Source organism: Sus scrofa, chromosome 13 (genome assembly GCF_000003025.6).
Source record: "Sus scrofa isolate TJ Tabasco breed Duroc chromosome 13, Sscrofa11.1, whole genome shotgun sequence".
Classification (NCBI taxonomy): domain Eukaryota; kingdom Metazoa; phylum Chordata; class Mammalia; order Artiodactyla; family Suidae; genus Sus; species Sus scrofa.
This window is the reverse complement of record NC_010455.5, coordinates 176,968,090-176,988,079: the sequence shown is the minus strand read 5'-3', so window position 1 is coordinate 176,988,079 and position 19,990 is coordinate 176,968,090. Positions and strand designations below refer to the sequence as shown.

The 19,990-nt window shown below is 37.0% G+C and overlaps 1 long non-coding RNA gene across 1 annotated transcript in view; it reads right to left on the bottom strand.

The window, feature by feature from the left end:
* LOC110256462 overlaps positions 1-19,990 on the bottom strand; it is a 79,233-nt gene that overhangs the window by 20,218 nt on the left and 39,025 nt on the right. Inside the window, exon 2 of the long non-coding RNA XR_002338003.1 lies at positions 14,503-14,560. This is a non-coding gene — a long non-coding RNA (uncharacterized LOC110256462). The remainder of the gene's footprint in view (positions 1-14,502; positions 14,561-19,990) is intronic.

The following is a 19,990-nucleotide window of genomic DNA, read 5'->3' as shown; positions in this document are numbered from 1 at the left end:
GGGGCTGTTTCTTATTTAGCAATAGATAATATCATCATTGATTGAAATGAAAAGTGCAAGAAGAGAAAAAAAAAATAGGGAAAAAAGTGCTGTGTGCCACATTAGCCAAGCTGATTTTGAAGGCCCTTTGGAAAAGCCAAAGAAACATGTTGAGAAGGAACATCCTATTTTCCGGTCATGTGACACTTGGGAGAGGCCAGATATTAAACCAGTACTCCTTGAGGTACCTATCTTTTCTAATGTACAATTTCCAACCTCTCTTCAATTCCATTTTTATTTTAGTGAGTATATCTTCATTCACCGCAATGTTTGCCTTTACTCTTTGCTTCTATACCCACTGGTGTGCAACATCCCATGGCTCAGCAAATAACTGTTATAAAAATGAAACATTTCCAAAAGAAGAGAACTTGCAAAGATAAGACTTCTAGCCTTCTGGCTTATATTCAAGCCCCGTGGCAGAGAAACAAGGCTCTCAACCAATACTCAATGCACCTGGAAGCCAGAAATGGTTTCCACGGAGAGCCAAATTACATACACTAGACCCTATCAGTGAGACATAGGAACGCAAACCCCAGGATTTGATAATATTTTCCTTAGATACTCTAAACATTCAAATGCAATATCCTCAAGCTGGAATTTGTATGGATATGTGCCAACAGATAAGGCCAGTGCGGTTGGTGAAGTGTCCAAATGTATGCATACTTAAGATAGGAGATGGCTCTGTGCTGTTGTATGCCTAATCGGCTGCTAGCTTCTAGTATAAATACTTTGCTAGCACCATACTTGAATGTCAGCAGAATTACTCTCTGCCAGAGTTGAGTACATTGGAATTAAAAATATATAGTTAGATATTTATGTATCAACGAGGAGCATCTACCAAAACTAGACTCACACTAGTTCATAGGAGATTAAATTTGGAAATCATCATCAAGAAAACAATATACAGTATCTAAAATACTGTCATGGGTTCAAGAAAAGATCAACATTAAATATTAATTTTAAAAATTACCATTTGCCACTTTACAACTTGGACATTTGTAGCTCTTTGTGTTTAAATGTTCAACAAACATTTAGGAAGTCACCAGTATTCATGAAGCATCACGGTAGGCACTGAAAGCATGAGGCTGATAACCCAAGATACTTCCCTGGAGTAGCTGATGGCGTCAATAAACTGAAATGTGTCACCTCTTCCTATTAATAAGGGAACCAAATTTTTCATGTTCACAAAATACACACAAAAGTTCAAAGAAAAACTGAACCTTTCCTCTGTGTCAGACATGATGACTTCTGTTGCTCCCCTTACACCTCCAAATAGTTCTGCCTAGCTTAGAACAAAAACCATACACAATCTCACACGTCTTTAAACTTTGTTTGCCATCCACTCACTACACCAGTATAATTTCTCTTTTATTTTCAGTTTGATTTTCTCTTCTAAAAAGAAAATCACTCTAAGAAACTTATTCCGAATTATTGAGAGATCCTTTCATCCTGGATAAAAGGTTAAGTCTACTCTGTGGCTTTCAAGGGTGTGGGTGGTGAGCACCATTTCACTTAGTAGACTCAAAGGTTAGTGTGCCCTTTAAATATTGAGTACAGAATAGAAGTTAATTTCTCACCATAGTGGGAAATAGATACGGTCAGCAAGGGGAAATGTTAGCCTGACTTTAGTCAAAAAAGAACATAGACAGATTTCCTGTTGTGGCTCAGTGGTAACAAATTCGACTAGTGTCCATGAGGATGTGGGTTCGATCCCTGGCCTCGCTCAGTTGGTTAAGGATCTGGTGTTGCTGTGAGCTGTGCTGTGGGTCACAGATGCAGCTCAGACCTGGCATTGCTATGGTTGTGGCATAGGCTAGCAGCTACAGTTCTGATTTGACCCCTAACCTTGGCACTTCCATATGCTACACGTGCAGCCTTAAAAAAAAAGAACATTGACATGTTACTATCCAAACTTAGTGACTTTATTAGAGCCTAATTTATCCTAAGGACTGCCACTGAATCAGAACAGGACCATCCCTTCTGACTTTAATTTTCCTGGCAAGACAATAGCAAAATAATCCTGAGGTCCATGTGAAGCTTTGAGAAACTGTACCCCAAGCAGCAAAGAAAGAGGCTTGCAGGGTTGGCCAAGAGCAGTGGAATTGACAGCTCCCTGATCTATTCAGACAGAACTCCTGTGAGAATAAATCATGAAAAGGACACAGCATATACTCACTGGGGCATCTTTCCTTACAACCCACAGTCCCCTTTCCCAACACTGAAACAATATACACATAGCAATACATAGAATTTTGATTGGACTGCAAAATGGTTTCAAGGCCAAATCCATAGATAGCAAATAGCAAAGGCAATCATTCCTAATAGCCTTCATATAGGCCAAATGGGAGGTTCCTTCAGAGAGAACTACCCAGAGAATGATTTTTTAAAGACATTTGTGTTCTGTCAGAATTGTTTTGATGATTGTATACCCAATTTCCTTTAAAAGACTCTCCTGAGATACTTTTTGAAGACTAGAGGAAAATGAACAATGGGTTCTTGTGGTTTATTAGAGAAAAACATATTTAAAAGCTCTCAAAGGGAAGAGGGAGTTTTCATATTTGAAGTAGAATAAGGATTTAAAAACAAAACCATGACAGTCATAGATTGTCCAAAGATTTTCATTTGTTTTAATTCCAGGAAAAGGCAAATTTTAAACTACATAGCAAGAGTTTCTTAGGCATTATTAATAATAAAGTTTATTATAATTCCTATTTTTGCCTTTGCTGCCCATTTTTGCATTATAACATGCACCTTACAAATATGTCTATTTTCAGAAAACAGAAGCTGTATATGAAGCTGGTTATTTTTAAAAGTGCTTCATGTTCTGGAGAGGTGCTATGACTTGTTCTCAATTCCTGTGAAAAAAGAACTAAGTGTGTGGAAAAGTGTTTGCTCTCTGTTCTTAAATAAGCTGTTAGATGCTACATGGTGAAACTTCTGACAGAGCAAAGGTCTGAAGGAAACTTACAAGGACTAAGCTCATAATTCAAAAAGGTCCCATTACCTTATGCTTTGAAGCTGTAATGTTATGGCAGAATTGCATGAGCAATTGTGTTTATTGTCATAAATCAATGAATAATGCTTTTGTTAATTATTTGTTGAGTCTTACTTTTGGTTCTGCATGGAACTTTAGCTTTGGAATGATTCTGAGATAGCAAACAGCACCACACCCTCATTAGGTCATAACTGCTCTCTAAATAGGTCTCTGGAACATTATTTATGTAAGTAGGCTTTACTTACTAGCCTCATTAGCAACGAAGTAATCATATTTGTTACTCCAAGTTAAGCATGATTTACATTGGCTTTTTGTCAATTTTAGATGAGAACTCTTGGCATTTATCTAAGATGTTGTACAGGATATAAAATATTGTATTTTCCTCTGTAATTTCTATATGTACAATAAATGGACTCTTGGAATAGAATATATGAAAGCAGAGTGGGGTAGATGAAAGGGTTATCAAAAAGGATTGCTCCAAATGGGTTTGGTGTGGGGTTTCCATCATGGCTCAGTGGAAATGAATCTGACTAGTATCCATAAGGAGGCAGGTTCGATCCCTGGCTTTTCTCAGTGGGTTAAAGATCTGGCGTTGCTATGAGCTACGGTGTAGGTTGCCAGTGTGCTTGCATCTGGCATTGATGTGGCTGTGGCATAGGCCAGAAGCTACAGTTCCAATTTGATCCCTAGCCTGAGAACCTCCATAAACCTCCAAAATGGGTTTGGCAGCCCTAAAAAGACCAAAAGAAAAAATGGGTTTGGTGTATTGATGTCCCACCTTAATATTTAATTTTGTTTCAGGCAGTCTTAGGTGTGATGAGAATTGGTTAGCATATTTAACAAAGTCTTAAAGGGTGAAGTATACTATGACATAACCAGCTACACAAAAGACAGTTGGTTATCAAACGAGGTAAAGAGAAAGTAGGAAGACAGGATGGAAGTACCTCTAGCTACACTATACTAGGAAAAGTTGCCTCACTCCAATTATCCATCAATAGTTGTTAAATGCCAATCATTTGTAAAGCACTGTACTAGGTGCTTTATGCCAAAAGTTCAGGTTATAGGAGGAAAAAAAAAAAGTAGGTATTAGGCACTTGTATATACATACTATTTAACTTGACAGCAACCATATAAGGTGAATATTGATATTCCTTTTTTTCCCATAGTCTCAGAAAAATTTGCTAATTTTCTCTAGGTCAACCCCCTTCATAAGACAATAAATTTTGGACTTGTGATTTAACAGGTTCTTCTCCAAATATCCACACAGTTTATCAATAAAGCAAATTCACAAATACTATATAAAATAAACAACCTCATATAGCACTTTTTTTCAGCCACAAATGGATTTGTGCATCTAATGATGCAAAGATAAAATTACAAAACATTAAATGTGTTCACTGTTTCATATGTCCAGTTTTGTGGCGAATGTGAAATTCATGGTAATAACGGACATGCAAATTTATAAATGTTTTCATTTATTCTACAAAGGAATATAATATCTAACTTAAGCCCCATTGTGTTTGATGTTATCCACCTATTGCTAGGAAATTCTGAAAATTTCAGAGATACCTAAGTTACCTTGGTTATAAAATGAACTTTCTCAAGACTTTCCATGGGATTGATGTTAAACCGTTAAGCTTTGAATAGGGAAGTAAGAATATTTATGCAAATAATACTTAGCCATGGCTAGGGAAAGAACCTCTACCTCAAAATAATGAAATAGCTCTGCTTAATAGGTGTAAAATTAGCCCTTGCTCTGGCTGTAACTTGTCCCATTTAGTATCTGGTCATGTTCCAATTCCTGCTGGCAACCGGTTGAGAGCAAAGCAGTTCCCCGTAGGGACTGTCAAACCTTGGAGCACCTTCCCATGTCATTCTGAAGAACAGGAAATTCAGAAGGGTGGTCTTTGACCCTCTAGTGCCTAGATATGCCACAATAGTGGTCTTTGTTCAGGCTACTATAACAAAACACTATAAACTGGATGTCTTCTACACTGAAATTTATTTCTCCCAGTTCTGGAGGCTGGAAGTCCAAGATCAGGGTGACTGCATGGTCCTGTTCTGATGAGAGCCCTCATCCAGTTGCAGACCACTGACTTGTCATTGTGCCCTCACATGGCTGAAGGAAGGAGGCACCTTGACTTGATCATCCCCTAACCACCCCCCAAAATACCATCACCTTGAGGGTTAGATTTTAATATGTAAATTTGGAAGGGACACAAACCATCAGACCATAGCATATCCTTTCTCTTCTGTAGCTAAAACATCATGACAACATGTGGGACTTTGCTCTGAAGCCTGTCATCTCTTTAGTCTCCATAGAGGAAATAGGACATAGATTCTCTTAAGTTTCTGACCCCCCAATTTAAGAAGATACCATATAATTTCATCCTTCCCTTCAGACTTCATCTGTGGGTGAAGAAGGCTGTTATGGAGGGGAAGACAGGATGTCTTCTTCTAACTCTGTGTAGAATTCCTTCTCTCCTTCCCCAAACAGAAGCTATTTTATGTCACATGGGGAAGGAGGGAGACATGCCTGTCCCTGCTCACCCAGGTTCTTTGACAAGTCCATCCCCAGGCCCATCACAATGGTGGCTCTAACAGCCAAATCCAAGAAGGAGAAATAACAGGGTCAAAGGGAGTGTATGATAAATACTTGGAGTAAAAGTATATATCAACCATCATTTGGCTCTAGAAACTGAATGAGTATACTCAATAAATAATGTAGGTATTAATGCATTTTAAACACAATCAATTTTAAACTGTTTACCATATTCCCTGCACCTGGCTGAAAACAGAAATATTTGGTCAGTCACCCAGATGTCTCTAGGTATTTAGTATTGTATATACAATCCAAATAGCTACATCTATTTCCATTCTGGAGACTCTGGAGCGAGGGAGGGGAGGGACTGCTGTGTATACCAATTGGACAGAGTAGGGTATTTTAAATGTTGAAACCAGTGTAGAAATAAACAGCATCCTTAAAGAAACAGGAAGGGTAGGGAAAAATAACATAACTTGTGAGAAATTTTAAAATAGACATATATTGACCTATTTTTCTCTTCCATAGTTCATTATACCTGATGGGATGGCTAGCTGCATTTTTAATTTGGCTGTGAAATTTGATTTAACACAGTAATTTGATAAAGAATAAATCTGACGCTGGGGCTTTTCGTATAAATCAGATCTACTTCTTACATGTTTAAGTTCTTGTGATTATTTATTTTAGATGTAAGTCTCAGAAAATGTCCCCCAATACACAAATTTTCTATTTACTTGTCTCATTTTCCTTAAATTGGATTCTTCTAACAGGCCTGATACTACACTAGCCTCAAATAGGTCATATATCAGAGAAAGTCAATAATGCCTTGATGATCTAATCATTTACATCCTAAAATTTCTGCAAACTTCTATATAATAAATAATTTGAAAAACACATATTTTTTGTTTTTATGAGAACTGCAGTCTTTTTTAGGGGACAAAGTATTTTAAAGGTAAAAAGTAGTTCATGTCATAATCAATTACTCAGCTACAGCTTTAAAGTGGTTATTTATAAATTGCTTAATATGGTTGTCTTGTTTAATGGTTATTTTCATTATTTATTAATGTTGTAAGCACATTATTGATCCAAAGGGCAAAGCTTTTCATGAAATATATCTAACCATAAAACTGAGCAGTAAAAGTTGAAATATAAAAACTCCTAGATCTGTTTTATAATCCCTTTAGAAATGTGTGTAAACCTGGGTGTATCTGAGTTATAAACCCAAGGGACAACTTAAATATTAGATGCACAAATTGTCACAATGTCATCATTAGGGGCAATTATCCTATTGAATATGTTTTAATTCTATACTTTTTAGGAAAATACTTTCATTTAGCATATTCTGTCTGGAGTTGCCATCACGGCACAATGGAAACGAATCCGACTAGGAACCATGAGGTTGAGGGTTTGATCCCTGGCCTTGCTCAGTGGGTTAAGGGAGCCGGCATTGCCCTGAGCTGTAGTGTAGGTCACAGGTGTGGCTTGGATTCTGAATTGCTATGGCTGAGCTGTAGGCCAGCAGTTGTAGCTCTGACTAGACCCCTGGCCTTGGAACCTCCACATGCCTCAGGTGCGGCCCTAAAACGCAAAATAAAAAAAAGAATATTCTGTTTAATTAAAAAATAATTAGTGCAAAGGATATATTGAATTACAACAGTTGGCATTACTTTGCCCAATACCCTTAAATTTGTGAATGCTAAGACTCAGAGATTGAAAAACTTGCCCAAAGCATCATAATGTGTAATTATTCAAGATGTTTTTCACTCTACACACATCCTGTTGTTCCTAACCACATGCAATTTGGTGAAGGTTTTTAAATTTTTATTTTAATGGTAAGTTATTATAGTGTTTCTCTTCCTTTGAATAAAATTTCATTCCTAACACAAACTGTTCTGCATATCGAACCATGGTAAAAGTATTATAATACACCTGTATTTATGTGGTCTATGAAGGATCCCAAGTACTTACAAAATTTGAATCATATCCAAATGTCTATTGCATAGACCTTCCTCTTTCTTTTCTGACTGCTAACTTAACGCCAACCCTCTTCACGGCTGGTCTACATATTACAGGGGTCACCTAACTGGTCTCCGTCTCTAATCAATACTACATATGACTGCTAGAGTTATCGCCATTCATTCTCTGGCTGTAAAACATTCACTCCTAGTGCTTAGAATAAATAACCAATTACTTAGCCTACACATAGAACTCTCATTCTATGACCCCAACCTATATTTCAACCTTCTTGCGCAACCTCCATTCTCACGTGCAGCCGTATATTTGTAATTCATCACATTTGCCTGGTACTCTTTTTACTTTTTCTTTTGTGTTTTTGTTTTTGATTTTTTAGATCCACAAGTGCAGCATATGGAAGTTCCCAGGCTAGGGGTTGAATCAGAGCTACAGATGCCGGCTTAGGCCACAGCATCGCCAGATCCAAGCTATGTCTGTGACATACACTGCAGCTTGTGGCAATGCCAGATCCTCTACCCATAGTTGGGTTCGCTTCTGCTGAACAACAATGGGAACTCCTGTTCTTTTACTTTTATCAGACTTGGATCAAGTTTTCTCCTGCAATGGAAATGATCTAATAGATTCAAGGTTCAGACTAAATCTCACCTTACTTCACACCAGTTACAGAGGTCACTATTCAGAATTCATCTTCTCTCCTAGACTGCCACAAGATTGTTTAAATCAAAGAATATAGTACAGTCTTCTATGAAGCTGGTGCATGTATATCTGCCTCCCTCCCTAGAATAACAACATATGGAGGCAAAAGAAAAATTCTACTTTGTTCCTGTTAGTCTACAGTATCTTTAACAGACATATGCTGATTGATTTGACCGAAAAATTTGGATGACTTTTAAATAAGTTACTTTATGCATATTTTGGCCTCCTTAAGATGCTATCTCATAAAATTAATGTTTTTAGATGACGCAGGGAAAAATTCACTAACATTACTATATTGGGTTATTATGCCCTTAGGAACCACTAAGGCATGTCAAGTTCTGTGTCTCCTGAGTGAATGGCTACGAGCTACAGAGATTTGATTCAGGAAGTGCTATAGCCTCCGACTCTCTCTGCCAGCAGCCTTATTTTAATCAACTGCCTGTGGGGAAGCCTGTTGGTATCTCTCTCTCTTAGAGCCCTTCATCAAGGGCTTCGGAGCAGCAGTTCCCTTATGAGAATTATTGCCCTTCCTGGTTGGTGGATCTTCCTGAAATGCTGTATAGTATTGGCTCCAGAGACTTAGATGTTTTCTCTATGAGAAATCAGAAACAGAAATCAGTATGAGCATGAAATGTTGAAACGGCTCTTGATAGTCCCATTTCTCACTGGGATGGATGCTCTCATTTTCAGAGAGTAGGAGAGACCGGACTGGAGGCTAGTGTTCCCAGGAGTGAGGGAATTCATGTCATGCACAGCGTGGCCCACCCCCTCGCCCCCTTCATGTGCACAGAATTGGAGGGGAACCTCTTTCTGGTGGTGAACACCCTCATCCCAGTAGTCTCACTTTTATTTCTTCCTTTCAGATATTGTTTCACTACTGTTTCTTGGTTAGAAAGTCATGGGGCATTAGGTCACTGGAGCCCTCCAGGGAGATAAAATATAGCCAGGGCAACAATGTAATGCCAGCTGTGGGAACAGTGATTTGATTTCCTTTGGGAATTTCCAACTACGTTCCACTCTTCCATCTCCTGCCCTCCCCAAAGTTTTAACTTCTGGATTTAATAAGAGCTACTGTTCATTTCTTCTTGGCTTTTCCTGTACTTTTCCAAGCAGTCTCGGTTTTTCCAAGTGGATGTCTCTCTCTCCCTTGAAAGTTAAGAGATGTATTGATTTCATCTGAGTAATTAGAGTAGTACAGCAATATTCTTGCTTTAGGCTTTGGGTTTTTTCCTACAAATTTGTATTTAAGACACCTTTCCAGAATTTTCCTCATGAACAAAAATCATTCCAGGTAGCATTTGGGAGCACACGAACCATGCACAGAGCAAAAGAGAGACGCCTGTAGGCTTTCTTCCTACATTTCCTGCTAGAGCTCAGCTCATGCTTGGCTGCCAAAAGGAAATGTTTTTCAGACCAGTTTTTATATGGTCATAGATTTGAGGCCAGCCACTGCCTCTCAACTTGAAAAAACAAAACAAAACAAAAAGGCTTTCTGTATAAATGATTGCAAGAATTTTGTTCTTGTTCTGCTGTTATTGCCAATACATGGCAACCTTAAATGTCACTAATATTCGAGCCTCAGTTTCCTTCTTGGTCAAATGGAGATGATCCCTGGCCTCCCGCCCCCTAACACTATGTAAAGATCAAGTGAGACTGTGAAAGAAACACATGTAGATCTCTAAAACACCAAATATGGTCATGAAGTAATTTATTTGACCATACTTTGTAAATGCGAAAGATATATAAAAGTAATTATGCTTCTGGATTAAAATTGCTCCCTAAGAGTCCTGAGAACATTGACTTACCCTCAAGGGCAAGAAGAGCAATACTACACATTTCATCGCTACGCTTCTATCCTTGCTGCACTGCACTTGTCTCCTTCATGCCCTCGCAGAAGGCTTCTTCCTCATGATGACTCAGCCAGTTCTGTGTGTGCAGCCATAAAAACCAAGCCTTTTATACTTTAAGTGCAAATACTTAGGTTCAGAAAATACAGAAACATTCCCGGAAACTCATGCAAAGTATCTTCACTGCCCTCATTCTCTGGAACCCAGAAGCCCTTACATTATTTGGAGATATGTGTTTCAGAAAGAAGGTGGCTATTTAAACCTCATACAGCATGCAGATCAGTAACAGGAAGACAAAAGCCACCCTCCTATATCTCCCTAGTTGGAGCACTAGTTAATCTTTTCGAAAATTACATTGTGAAAAAGATCTATGAAGTCTTGAAGTTCATCTTGCACTTTATATCTAGAAAAACTTAATGTGTACAGGAGAGCCTGATATCCTCCTGGTAAATTTTGGCCTGGAGAGATGTGGCTAACTCCCTGCCACATGGTAGCACTGAAGCAATACCAACAGCCCTAGCGAATAAAAACTTTGAGGTGAATACTGTCTCATTTGTTTACCAAACTCACATCAAAAATACAAGGTAAATCCCAAGAATATACATCTTATTTTTTTTTGTTGTATTTTAATGTACCTTATTTTTTAGGCTCACAGTAAAATCAAGCAGAAGATGTAGAGATTTCCCATATACCCTCTGCCTCTACACATGCATAGCCTCAACTTTTATCAACATTCACCACCAGGGGGTATATTTGTCACAACTGATGAATCTGCATCAACATTTCATTAGCACCCAAAGTCCATAGTTTACATTAGTGTTCACTCTTGGTGTTGTATATTCTATGAATTTCAACACATACATAATGACATATATCTACCATGTACATGTTCCATGAAACTACTGTGTGACCCCATGTATCACACAGAGCAGTTTCACTGCCCTAAAATTATCTATGCTCTGCCCACGCATCCCTTCCTATCCCAAATCCATGGCAATCACTGATCTTTTTATTGTTTCTACAGTTATTTGCGTTTCTAGGATGCTACACATTTGGAATCATACGTACATAGCCCTTTCAGACTGGACACTTTCACTTAGTTATATGCCTTTAATCACATCTTTTCATACATTGGTAAATCACTTTTTTCAGTGCTAAATAATACCCCATTGTCTGGATAAAGCACATTTAGAACATCTTGGTTGCTTCTAAGTTTTGAAAGATATAAGTGTACCTACTGCTATTTTCTTAATTTTTTCCTAGTTGTTTTTGTGGTTTTCTTTGTTCTTCTAGGTTTCTCTTGCTTTCTTCTCTTGTGGATTTGATGACTGTTTTTAGTTTGGGGATTTCTACTTTTTGTGTATCTATTACAGGTTTTTGGATTGCAGTCACTATGAGGTGTATATATAACCACCTGTGTATATAGCAGTCTATTTTTTAAGTTGATGATCTCTAAAGCTACAATATATTCTAACAGCCCTACATTTATAATCCCCCACCATGTTTTATGATTTTAATGTCACATTTGATATTTTTTTGTGTATCCTTTAACTACTTACTGAAGATACAGATTATTTTGCTACTTTTGTCTTTTACCTTCCTACTAGCTTTGTAAGTGGTTAATTCACAACCTTCACTATATGTTTATCACTACCAATGAAATTTTTCCCTTCATTATTGTCTTATTTCTAGTTAAAGGCTTTTCTTTCCTGCTTAGAAAAGTCACTTTAACTTATAAAACTAGTTTAGTGGTAATGAACTCTTTTCACTTGCTTGTTTGTAAAACTCTGTTGCTCCTTCAAATATGAATGACAGCTTTGATGAAGAGAATAATCTTGATTGTAGGTTTTTCTGATCATCTCTTTTAATATATCATGCTGCTTCCTCTGGCATATAAATTTTCTGCTGAAAAATCAGGTTTCTTCCATGTAACTACTTGCTTTTCTCTTGCTGTTTTTAAAATTCTCTCTTTAATTTTAATTCTTATCATTTTAAGGATAATATGTCTTGGTGTGGACCTCTTTGGGTGCACCTTGTTTGGGACTCCCTGAGCTTCCTGGACCTGTATGTTTTTTTCCCTCCCTAGGTTAAGGACATTTTCAGCTATTATTTATTGAATAAGTTTTCTACCACTTTCTCTCTATCTTCTCCCTCTGGAACCCCATAACACAAATATTATTACATCTGATGTTGTCCCAGAGGTGTGTTGAACTATCTTAATTTTTTATTTATTTTTTCTTTTTTTCTGTTCAGCATGGTTGATTTTTACTACTCTATCACCCACATTGCCATATTTGTTTTTCTGAATCCTCTGTCTAGCCTATTAGTTGCAGGAACTGGCCCCATCAGACTGGAGCTCCTGCATGCTGCTGGGCTACATAATGAGCCAGGCTGAGGGCCAGTACCAGGTACCAGTGCATCTACAATAGTTGGCCCAGAACAATGAAGGGCACATATAGCCCATATAGAGGACAACTTCAGAGCATCTAGCTCTGGTGGCCAGAGGGAAGCATACTGCTGGGCCCCATAGGATGTCTCCTGTATAAAGCCACATCTCCAAGATTAGGAGATCTACTGGACCTACCATACATAGAACTAAACAGAGAATTTGTCAAGTTGAGACAAAGGAATATATTTCAAAGGAAGGAGCAAGACAAAAATGCAAAAAGAACTAAAGAAAATGGAAATAAGCAATTTACCCAATAAAGAGTTCAAGGTAAGGATTATAAAGATACTCTCTAATCTCAGGAGAAAATGAATAAACACTTCAACGAAAAACTATAAAATACCATTGACCCTTGAACCAGGTGGGCTTGAACTATTCACTTATATGCAGATTTTTAAAAAATACTACAGTATTACATGATTATGGTTGGATAAATCAACAGACGCATAACTGCAAATACAGAGGGATGACAGACTTGAGCATCTTCAGATTTTGGTATCCATAGCAGATCCTGCAACCAATCTCCCATGGATACCAAGGGATGACTGTATAAAAAAGGATCCAATCAGAGTTGAAGAATAAATGAAATTTTTTAAAATGCATCTGATTTTCAATTAGCCTGGAGGGTAAGTTATCCCAGAACTGCTAACACTGGCATTGTTGCTTCCTCTATTCAGAAAATTTCAAAGGCTTGTCATACTGTTTAAGATCCATTTTCAAGCAGTAGGTACAATGTCACCATGACTGGTATTTCCTACCTTCTCATTTAAGTATAAACAAACAAACATACAACCTATTAGGTAGATTGTATTTTTTTACTTTTCACATTAAAGTAAATCAAGCTTTATATCAAGTGATGTACTTAATATCCACCCCAAAGCAGAATACACATTTTTCTCAAGTGAACATGAAACATTCTCCAGGATAGATCATACGTTAGGCAGCAAAACCAGCTTATTAATTTAAAAGTATTGAAATTATATCATGCATCTTTTCCAAACACAGTGGTATAAAACTAGAAATAAATTACAAAAGGAAAACTGAAAAATTCATAAAATATTTGGAGACTAAATTTTGTGCTACTGATCAATGAATGAGTCAGAGAATAAATCAACAGAGAAATTTAAAAAATACCATGAGCCCATCAAAAATTGTAATACAACATACCAAAACCTATGGGATGCAACAAAATTAGTTCTAAGAGGGAAGTTCCTAGCTATAAATGCCTACATCAAGAAACAAGAAAAATCTCAAACTACCTAACTTTATACCTAGAGAAACTAGAAAAAGAAGAACAAATGAAGTCCAAAGTTACTAAAAGAAAGGAAATAAAGATCAAAGTGGAAATAAATGAGAGATTAAAAAGGTGAGAGAAAAGACCAATGAAACTAAAACTTATTTTTTGTAAATGTAAACTTGACACAGTTTTAGCAAGACTCACAATAAAGAAAAAGAATACTTATAAAATCAGCAATAAAAGAGGAAACATTATAACTGACACCACGGAAATACAAAGGATCTTAAACTACCATAGACAGTTATGTACCAACAAATTAAGCAACTTAGAAGAAATAAATTCCTAGAAATACTCAACCTGCCAAAATTGAATCATAAATCTGAATATACCAATTAATATGGAAATTAATCAATAATAATATGGAAATTAATCAATAATAAAAAACTCCCAACAAACAAAAGTACAGAACCAGATGACTTCACTAATGCATACTACCATTTAGAGAATTCATATCAATCCTTTACAAATGCTTCCAAAAAACAGAAGAGGAGAAAACACCTCCAAATGCATTTTACCAGGTCAGCATTACTCTGATACCAAACCAGACAAGGACACCGGGCACAAGAAAAAAATTACCGGCAAATATCCCTGATGAACATAGATACAAACATCCTCAACACAATATTAGCAAACCAATTTCAATAATACATGAAAAGGATCACATACCATGGATGAAGTGTAATGAAGTGGGATTTATTCCAGGGATTCAAGGATAGTTCAACATCTGTAAAATAAATGTGATACACTATATTAACAAAATGAAAGATAAAAATCATATAATTATCTCAACAGATGCAGAAAAAAAATCTCACAAACTTACAAAAAGAAAGAAAGAAAGAAAGAAAGAAAGAAAGAAAGAAAGAAAGAAAGAAAGAAAGAAAGAAAGAAAGAAAGAAAGGAGTTCCCATCATAGCACAGGGGAAACGAATCCGACTAGGAACCATGAGGTTGCAGGATCAATCCCTGGCGTCACTCGGTGAGTTAAGGATCTGGCCTTGCCGTGAGCTGTGGTATAGGTCGCAGATGCGGCTCAAATCTGGCATTGCTGTGGCTCTGGTGTAGGCCAGCAGCTACAGCTCCAATTAGACCCGTAGCCTGGGAACCTCCATATGCTGCTGGTGCGGTCCTAAAAGGACAAAAGAGAAAACAAACAAAAACTTCGGAGTTCCCGTCGTGGCGCAGTGGTTAACGAATCCGACTAGGAACCATGAGGTTGCGGGTTCCGTCCCTGCCCTTGCTCAGTGGGTTAATCTGGCGTTGCTGTGAGCTGTGGTGTAGGTTGCAGACACGGCTCGGATCCAGTGTTGCTGTGGCTCTGGCGTAGGCCAGTGGCTGTAGCTCCAATTCAACCCCTAGCCTGGGAACCTCCATATGCCGCAGGAGCGGCCCAAGAAATAGCAAAAAGACAAAAAAAAAAAAAAAAAAAAAAAAACCAAAAAAAAAAAAACCTTCAACATCTATCTATGACAAAAACTCACAATAAAGTAGATATAGAGAGAACATATCTCAAGATAACAAAGTCCATATATGACAAGCCCACAACTAATGTCATACTCAATAGATTATGAGTTTAGGACTAGGACAATAGTATGCTAACTCTTGCCACTTTTATTTAACACAGTGTTGGAAATCCTACAAGAACCGTTAGGCAAGAAAAAAATAAAATTTGTCTAAATCAAAAATAAAGAAGTAAAACTGTTACTGCTTGCAGATTACATATGATATATAGAAAACCCTAAATTAAAAAAAAGAAAACCCTAAAGACTCTACCAGAAAACTCAGATCTAGTAAATTCAGTAAACTTGCAGAATTCAAAATCAATATACAAAAAATCAGTAGTATTGCTAAACACTAATAACAAACTATCAGAAAGAGAAATTTTAAAAAAGTCATTTTGCAAATACATTATAATGAATAAAACACCTAGGGATAAATTTAATCAAGTAGGTGAAACACCTGTAAACTGAAAACTATAAAATGCTGACGAAAAAAATAGAAGGTACAAAGAAATAGTAAGACATTCTGTGCTCCTGGATTGGAAGAATATTGTTAAAATGTCCATACTACTCAAAGCAATCTACAGATTCAATGCAAACTCCAAATTAAAATTCCAATAGCATTTTCCACACAACTAGAACAATCTTAATTCTGTATAGAACCACAAAAGACTCTAAAAAATTAAGGCAATCTTTGGAAAGAAGAACAAAGCTGGACGTATCAGACGTCCTAATTTCAAACAATATTACACAAAGTAATCAAAACAGTAGAGCATTAGCATAAAAAGACACAAAGATTAATGGAACAGAATAGAGAGCTCTAAAATAAACTCACACTGTTTTGGTCATTTGAGCTATAAAAAAGGAGCCAAGAAAGGACAGTCTCTTCAACAGATGATGTTGAGAAACTGGATAGTCACATTCAAAATAAAGTAACTGGACCCCTATCTTCCACCATATACAAAAATCAACTCAAAATGGATTAAATACTTAATGTAGGAGTTCCCGTCGTGGCGCAGTGGTTAACAAATCCGACTAGGAACGTGAGGTTGAGGGTTTGATCCCTGCCCTTGCTCAGTGGGTTAAGGATCTGGTGTTGCTGTGAGCTGTGGTGTGGGTCACAGACGCAGCTCGGATCCCACGTTGCTGTGGCTCTGGCGTAGGCCGGTGGCTACAGCTCTGATTCGACCCCTAGCGTGGGAACGTCCATATGCCGTGGGAGTGGCTCAAGAAATGGCAAAAAGATTAAAAAAAAAAAAAAAAAAAAAAACTTAATGTAAGGCCTCTAACCATAGAACTAGAAAAAGAACATAGGTGGTAAACTCCTAGACATTGGTCTTGGTGACTTTTTTTTTTTTTTTTTTTTTTTTTTTTTTCCCAGAACCGATAACAAAAACAAAGGCAACAAAAGCAAAAAGATACAAGTGGGACTACATCAAAATAGAAAGTTTCTGCACAGCAAAGAAAGCCATTACTTACACCAGGTATCTAAAGTAGTTAAATTCATAGAAGCAGAGAGTGACATGGTGATTGCCAGGGGCTGGAGGGGCAAGAAAAAGGAAGTTGTTCAATGGGTATGAGTTTCACTTACATAAGATGAATAAGTTTCAGAGATCTGCTATAGAATATAGTGCTTGTAGTTCACAATACTATACTGTGCACTAAAACATTTTTAAGAGGGTAGACCTCAAGTTGAGAGTCCTTACCACAAAAACAGAACAAAAAGGCATGAAGAAATGTTTGGAGGTAATGGATAGGGATAGGATTTGATTGTGATGATGATTTCATGGGTATATGCATTTATGTCCAAACTCTTCAAATTGTACATATTAAATATATGCAGGTTTTTTGCATATCAATTATATTTCATTAAAGCTTTTTTTTTTTTGTCTTTTTGCCATTTCTTGGGCTGCTCCCACAGCATATGGAGGTTCCCAGGCTAGGGATCAAACCGGATCCTTAACCCACTGAGCAAGGGCAGGGGTCGAACCCGCAACCTCATGGTTCCTAGTCAGATTCGTTAACCACTGAGCCACGACAGGAACTCCTCATTAAAGCTGTTTTTAAAAAGAATATTAAATATGTTTAAAACACTAAAAATGTTTTTAAAAAGTTCCAGGCCTTAGGACAAAGTGGTGAGCAAAGATGGATGGAGCTATAATCCAGCTTTTGTGAAGCTCCACTGTCTAGCAGAGGAGACAGGCTCATAGACTGGAGTGTAAATTCTCCAACCTTAGGGTCTGGGTCTGGCTTTGTATACCATTGATTCTCACTGCAGGTCACAGTGCCTGAAACATAATTAGGTGTGGAAGAAAGGAAGGAAGGGAAGGAAAGAAGAAAGAGGCAGAAGGTATCATTTCAAGTTTAGTATGAACTGATTCTGATTTACATCCTTCAGAACAGTCAAATAGGTAGTGCAGGTAACAGAACAATCCTTGTCCTCTTGCTTAGAGAGGTAGTTTATCTTAAGGTCAATGAAGCTGAAACTTCAGAGCTTCCTCCTTCTTCCAAGGCCCTGCACTTCATTTTTTATTAATAATTTTGTGTTCTTTTTTAAGAGGGACTCTCAGATTATATAAATTCAGACTCCAAACACCTGGATCCACCACCCCTTGCCAAGATACACACAGCTCTCACTTAAACTGGGGGTGGAATGCCTGTGCTAGAAAAGGCTGCTGCCTATTGATATTATTCTACCCACTGAGGAAGTGGTGTAAAGAGTAGTGGTCTAAGCTCTAGTGATGTTTTCTGGTTAGAATATAAAGCTTCTTAAAAATAGACTAAATAATAATTGACCATGAATAGGGGATGTTTCTAAAAGTATTTCAAATGCAATGTCCTTACTATTTCTTTTTAAATAGAAACTCAGGGTGTACAATGTCATTTAAAATCATCTACTAGGTGAGCTTCACATAACAGTGCTCTTTTTCTCTAATAAAATCTGCTGTCCTGATCGAATTCACCAAATTCGTCTAAGCATCTGACTTAAAAATAGTTATAAAAATTGTTTTATTTATCACTAAGTGGACTTTAATATGCATCTCTGAGGGACCATAGATAAATGTTGACCTTTTTATAATGAATGGCAAAATACAATTATAACTTATAGCCAGCATCTCTGATGAAAAAGCTTGAAATCTGTATCCAGTAAGATAATGTTTTAATTAATTTCTCTCCATACCTCCTTTTGATGGTAAATAAACACAGTTCTCTTTCAAGCTACTAAGCCTGGGTTTAAAAGATGAGTATTTAATACTTAAGGCAACAATAATAATTATCATCTCATTTCTTCAGTTCCTTTAAGATGACAAAAATGTTATCAGGCAGAATATACATGCTCTTCACAGTGCTTGCTATTTCTGGCCTAATTTACTTTTTAATTAGAACATCTATCAGTTAGTCATATCAGTGGAATAATTTCTAGTCCAAGTTAAATACTTACCATCAATTCCGATAAATCTAACAAGTAAATTTGGAAACATTGCTATGTGTGTTTATTCCATTTTGTCTTTAAACATTCTGAAATGCATGCTAGTCTAGGGGGAAAACATGCAAGGTTTTGTTTTATTTTTAAAGAATACTTATACTAACTTTTCCAAATTTAGCTCAAATGGTTTTATGAAATCTCTTAAAATACATTACATTTAAAATAGATTGACACCCAGATGTTTGCTTCTAATACCATTCTCTAATTAAAGAGGAAATAACTGATTCGAGGACCAGGGGTGGAAATATACACATGAGCCTGGGGCACTCTGTAGTGCCAGAAAGTAAAGACAGTGCTCAAAACATGCATACATTGTCACAGAAGAAAATTGACAGGACACCACCTGTGGCAAATAGCCTCTTCATCACAAGGCTTGCAATTTTTCTACCTGACGCCAGGAGTGGCCAAGAATCTCTCCTATGCCTTCTGCATGTGCACATGCATCACCAAGCACACATATACTACATGTCAAAGGAAAAGAGGAACTAACCAAAAGAGCTTCCAAGGGCCAAAGCTGAAATGATTTCAGCAACATATATATAATATCAGATGATAAACCAATGCATAAAATATCTGTCTCCAGATTGATATCAAATACATAAATAAATGGGGAAGAATAGACAAATCTCCCTCACAGGAGGATCTCCCATTATTTATGTAGAGACTGCATCCTCAGGAAGTTGGAACATATTTCCCCATTCCTGCAGTATGAGCTGCACATACTGACATAATTCTAAAGGGTACATCAGGAGAAGGAGAGTAACTTCACAAAGGAGAAACTGGACAAACCATACTTCAGGTGATCAAAATTAACTTCAAGAATAAGTTATGTTGACAGCATGTATCTTTGATATGTTGTGATGAGAATGGCAAATTATCTCTGTCATATTTCTCACCAAGGTAGTTCTTTAACAAATACTTCATGAAAATCTTAAATTCTAACTAGAACTATCACTTTCTATTTTTCTACTTCACGTTTTATGTAATTTACAGTTCACTTCACAGCAACATATAAACTAGTTAGATAAATAAGATAGAACATTTGAGATTGAAATAATAACTTCTGAAAATAGGAAGAGTGGATGAGAGAAATATGAAAGGGATGCAAGATAAAGCAAGAAAGAGACAAAATGTCTGCATGACTTAAGGGAGACTGTTATTTGTTATTCTA